The sequence below is a fragment of the Schistocerca americana genome, chromosome 3, assembly GCF_021461395.2.
Source record: "Schistocerca americana isolate TAMUIC-IGC-003095 chromosome 3, iqSchAmer2.1, whole genome shotgun sequence".
NCBI lineage: Eukaryota > Metazoa > Arthropoda > Insecta > Orthoptera > Acrididae > Schistocerca > Schistocerca americana.
The window spans coordinates 307,563,730-307,569,741 of record NC_060121.1 but is presented as its reverse complement, the minus strand read 5'-3'; the positions used below and the strand labels follow the sequence as shown (position 1 = coordinate 307,569,741).

General features: G+C 36.1%; 1 non-coding gene across 1 annotated transcript; it reads right to left on the bottom strand.

Moving 5' to 3' along the window:
• Window positions 1–5,495: 5,495 nt before the first annotated feature.
• On the bottom strand, window positions 5,496–5,568 carry Trnan-auu. The gene has a single exon. It is a non-coding gene; the product is annotated as a tRNA-Asn (tRNA).
• Window positions 5,569–6,012: the final 444 nt, after the last annotated feature.

Below are 6,012 nucleotides of genomic sequence, written 5' to 3'. Positions count from 1 at the left end.
AAGGAAATGGGTTGGTGGCAATCAGCTTCCAAATATATCAATTCAGTATGACAAGCCATGGGTGGATAACACTGATTGTCTACTCATACCAGAAAGATAAATAAAATTAAACATATATCTATGCCTGTCTGCCTGGTCATGGATAAACCTACATGAATTTACTGAAGTATGGAAAATCCCTATCTTCATTCTATCCTAACCAGCCAGTGCCACTAAATATTCTCACCATAATTTTTGTGTGTTGACAAGTAGACTGCAAATGGTGCAGATAGAGGCTAATAGAACTTGTTTATCAATCAAGGCTGCCCTACCAGCGGCAAGAGGTCTGAGTGCAAGTATCGTCTTCAAATCTCTCTACTGCTAACTGAAGTTAGAATGCATTTCCTGTGCCTGTTCTGCTTAGAGTTTGCCCTAAAAACTGCCCACCAATGAGAAAAAGTTCACCCAGCTCTAACCAATGGCATTATTGTTCTGTTACAAATTTTTTCCTCGAAAATATTATGTAAAAATCATTCTCCAATTGGCTAGCTTTCCATGTGTGCTGTTCTGAGATTTTCAGACTTGTGAGCCTACATCATCATCTTGCTTCTTTATTCCACCAACACACAGTCTTTTCACATGCAAAAATTCAGAAGACAGATCCTAGCCTCACACTCTGGCTGTATTTATGAAAACCCAACACATTTCTTTCTTATCTATGGTTGGAAAAAAAAACATCTCTTATTCCTCTGGGTCTTGGCATCTGTTTGCCACAATGCACTCTCACCTAGAGGTAAAAAACACAGGAAATGAGTCTGTATGGTTTAGCTGCATTTGGGAGAGGCAGGCAGTGATCTGTTCTAAATGGGCATCCTTCAACCTGTCTTCTGAGAACTCACTGGACAAGGTACAACACCCTAAGCAGAAAGCACTTTGACAGAAGTGCCTAGCTGTAAAACGGCCATTTATTTGCTGGGGCAAGTCTCCGCAGGTCATCATCTTTATGTTGTGCTGGACTCATACACTGTGCACTGTTTTCTACTAAAGTGCCAGGAAAAAGTTTGCTACAGGCACCACAGTGACACTGGGCCGAAACTGTATGGGCCAGCAAGTACCTACCATGTCTGTCTGAAATCAACAACAATCCCCACCCCTCCTCTTCCCCTGTCAGTGAGTTCTTGAGTTCTCCGGTCTGTCTGACTGCTGTATTTCCAGAATCCAAACTCTCAGAGGTTAGAAATCTACCATTACATGCACAGGAATCCAATTACAGTATAGAGTAGAAAATGAAAATATGGTTTGACCTTTACAATCACTATGTTATTCTCATAATTCAAACCAAAAATAAGTTGATCAGTATAAACAATTGGTTAACTAGATTTTCTTATTAACAATGAGAAGTGTCAGATCAGGAATGGCTTGATGCTTCTCATCGTACCTAACCCAGAATGTAAAATTCGTGTGAGTGCTGTTATGCTAAGAATTATGGTGTGACGTCAACAATCTATGTTTTTCTCTTTCCTTCATCTATTTTTGTTTTGGTTGGCAGGTGGGTGCCACATACCATCAGTTGAAATAGGACCTACCAAGATACGGAAACAGGGTTACTTAGCCAAACTATGAAGCCTAAAAAACCTAAAATAAAAAACTGTCACTCACAGTTGTGGGAACCACCCAAACTCATTCATTCTCTTTGCTGGTAATGTTGCTGAAGGGTTTTATTCCGTATGTTGTTTTTCTTCACATTGTTACTGATAAACAAATTTCTTTCATGAATATATCAAATTTCCAAAATCCATTCATTCCAAGGTTAACAACGTAGGTTAGTTTAATCTTTATTAATATTCTCTCAAGCATTTACAATTCTTTTGATCTATATTCCTCCCTCACTCATTTACTCTGGTTTAGTCATTCATTCCACTTGTCAATAATAAAATGTAAAATCCACTTGTACAATATTGAGCACTCTCAAACAGCCACACATGTAGTTACTTTTGAGTGAATACATACATTCATTTCTAACATAAGACACAAAAATACACATTTTATTTTGGCAACTGTAGTAATAAACACAGTAACAAAAATTTATATTGAAATGAAACACTAATAATTACAGAATAATTAAAAGAAAAAGAAAAAAAAACATGGGCACCAATGTGATGAGGTGCCTCACTAAAGCGTAACTGAAGGTCAGCTTCACTATTTAAAAAAATCAAAAAAATTCATTCAATGACAGAAAAATATGACAAAATTCTTATTTGACTTTGTGGAAGAAAAGACATATTTTGATATGTGATATTTGTTAATATATGCACATAAAAGTGCCTCTGGTGATACCAAACAACTATTTAAGAATAAAAAGTGTGTAGTTATATAGATCAAATTGCATGTTACGCCAAAATAATAATACAAGTTTAAGAAATGGTTGTTACTGAAATAGTGCAGCTTATGAGTGTGACATAAAAAGTTACAACTAGACAAATAAATCCAAAGATTTATCAGAAATAATCATAGAAAATATGTCCATTTTTGTTCCTCATTCATAGCCATTGAAAACTACTTGAAGTTACTACACTCTATTACTAAAAAATAGTTTTATTCACAAACTGTATCACATCCATGCACAGCAAATGACTATCAACTAAAGGCATAGTTCAGTTCAAGGGAAGTTGACTGTGGTTGTTGATTAGTGGCAGCTGCAGACATGGCATTAGACAAGCTAGTAAGCATGTCCTCCCATTGAGCAGGCCTCCTTCTTTCAGGGGAAGAGTTGTCCAAACACAGTTGTCATTGGCGTACTTCTATAAGATGTGGTGGCTAATATCAAAGTGATGACAAGATAAAAGCTTCTTCTCCCAACATCGCTATAATACATTTGAGTCTTGTCATTACTCAGGAAGAAAGGAAATGTTCATTTGTATCAATTATACATGGTGTAGCAGCAAGAACATAGCAACTGATATATCAAGGTGTAATTCTTGACTGTATTGACAAAAGAAAAATGTTAAACTCACTCAATAGAGAACAAGAGAAAGAATTGTTCCCGGAGTACCATTACCAGACATATTATTGCTATCCACTGGTGATGATTAAATTAAATTTCTCTCATGCTAGGGATGGCAGGCTGGCCAACTTCATTGCCATCAGAAAAAAAGAATGCGTATGATGTTTGATTGTGCATTGTATAATCCATCAATGTATATAGAGCTGTATCTACATATCTTTTCTCCGCTGTTGTGGAGAGCAAATGCAAACCAGATAATGTGTCGCTGCTGTGTCTTGGGGCATGTATTTACAAGTGTTGACAACACAGGCATGACAGTAGCTTTCTTCTTGACATACCCAGTTTGCATCAAAAAGTGGCTTACCCCCCCCCGCTGTCAGGTAAGCTGCCAACCTCCATCCAGAGTTGTCCCTCCAGACTGCCTGGCACCAAGTCAGCTCCGCCAGCCCCTAAAATGACAGGGAAAGTTACCACCATTCACCCAGTTTTCTCCTTTCTCTCTCTTTCCTCCTGCATTGCTACCTCTCAGCCTGGAAGCAATGTGCTAACAGACGATCTTCCTGCAAGCCATCATTGTGTAGCAGTGTCCTTTGACCTGCCGTCATTCAAACAGTGGCTGCAGCTCTCCTATGCATCCTATCTGCACAACTCTCAAATTCTACAAGATACAACCTTATCCCAGCTAGTGATTAATACAGTATTTTCAGAACATGATACTTTAATTAAACTTTCATTTACTGGACCAATCATTCACAATGAAGCTGCATCTTTAGAAATTATTATGTGAATTATGCATATAATTACACTATGCAATTTACCTATGGTTTGCAAGCTATCAGTGTAAAAGATTAAATTTACAATGATCCTCATTAGTCATAACCTATTAATCTCTCAGGTAGTACATCTTTCCCAACTGAAAAACTTCTCCTCATCTCATCACAACATTATATTCAGATAATAAGCATGACTGTCACAACATACACTGTTAAGTTAGTTTGTTAGATAAGTTAATAATTAGTTAAAACATGCATAATTTCCCTTGTCCATTCATGCAGTCAACTAGCTTATGTACATGCCCACAAAAATGATAGTATCAGATTTCTTGTTGCCAACACCAACTAATACAAATAAACAATATACAGAAGAAAAGGAAACCATTATCATTCTGCACCCACTCTCAATTAAATGGCCAGCCTTTCTCTGTTTTCCTTTATACATTGTAATAAGTCTCCACCTTGTCTTTCATATTTCTTCATGGTCGTACATCTTCCATAGTACTGTAGCTAATGAGCATTACTATTTTGCCTTTGTACCAGCTACAACACCCTTCAGTGTGTATATTATGCAGTTGCATACTCTCATCTCCGGTATGGGATTATGTTCTGGGGAAATTCTGGAGATGCCATAAAAACATTCAAAATACAAAACAAAAAAATTATAAGAATAATAGAAGGGGTAAATAATCACAAATCATGTACACCATTGTTTCCAAAAATGATGATCCTGCCACTTCCTTGCATATATATACTTGAAATAAAATGTATTTACAGCAAAACTTACATACAAAAAGACCACTCATCACTCAAAATCACACAATACACAGCTATCATACAAGACAAAAATTGGATGTACATGTTCAAAGCGCCAACACAAAGTTATTTCAAAAGAGCCTTATCCATCCTAGTATCAAACTGTACAATGCCTTACCAGATACCATTAAACACATACAAAACATTGGTCACTTCAAATCTAAACTGAAGTTGTACTTGGTTGATCACTGCTTTTACACAGTAAATGAATACCTACAAAACTAAATTATTGTGTGTTTACCCAATGTAGTCTCATTCAGAAGAACATTAGTAGTTTATCTCTCCGTATACAGCGTAACAACATTTATTTAAGTATTCATCGTTAATTGATATATTAATGTGTGTTATTATGTACAAAGGTATATTATATGTAAAACTGTTAATATTAACAAACAAATCCAAATATCTGTTGCACATTGTGCAGCTGTAGATGAAAATGGATCAATAAATAAATAAATCAATCAATCAATCTCATTTTTAATTGACACAGAACACATAGCATACACCAAATCGGGAATAATAACTTAACAAAAACTTACACTACCACATCTTCTTCCTGCGTAGATGCATGGGACAATGAACTAATGAAAAACTCATTGTACATTCATATCCTTGCTGTGTTACTTCCTCCTTTTGCTAGTACATGTGTGGTAATGTTAATAGTAAAGGTTTCATTTGTACGCCATTTCCAAAGACTTCCATTTTATTACCAATATTTTCTCCCAACATTTCTTGATATACCCATGATTCTTCTATTCTTAATGAGTTATTGATTTTCATTGGATTCATTTCGACTATTTAAACAAAAATAAACAACCTCCCACTCAAGTCAATGTTTCATCATTATTTATTAGGCACAAAGGAATTAAAGATATTGATTATGAGCGGGCATTGACTGAAATCAGTGGGGGAAGTTGAAAATTTGTGCCAGACCAGGATTTGAACCTGGATCTCCTGCTTAATAGGCAGATGCTTTGACCTCTAAGCCATCCAGACACAGTGGTCACTGCAACTGCAAACTACTCTAACATGTCACCCATCAGACCCAAATTCTTAACTTGCCCATTATCCTCATTACTCGTGGCATTTCCCTGATTCCCATAAAAATTTGAGCCTGGTGTGCATCTGCACTGAAGATATCTTTATAATGTCCATAGTAGCATATAGCAGTCTACGGCATCATTTATGAACTTCCTTGAAACTGACATCATTTTTCTTTAAGCTGCATTGTTGTTTTTAAGCTCTAAAAGAACAGACACCATTTTCATTCAGTAGCCAATGAATTAAATGGATCACACCCTGCCTATGTAACCCATGTTAACTTAGGCAAGTATTTGACCCATTTCTGAAAGAACTATTTGGTGCAGGACCTTAATATTTTTACTGTATGTTACATGATGCTAATAGGGTCAACTGTACTAAAATTTACTTTATCCATTT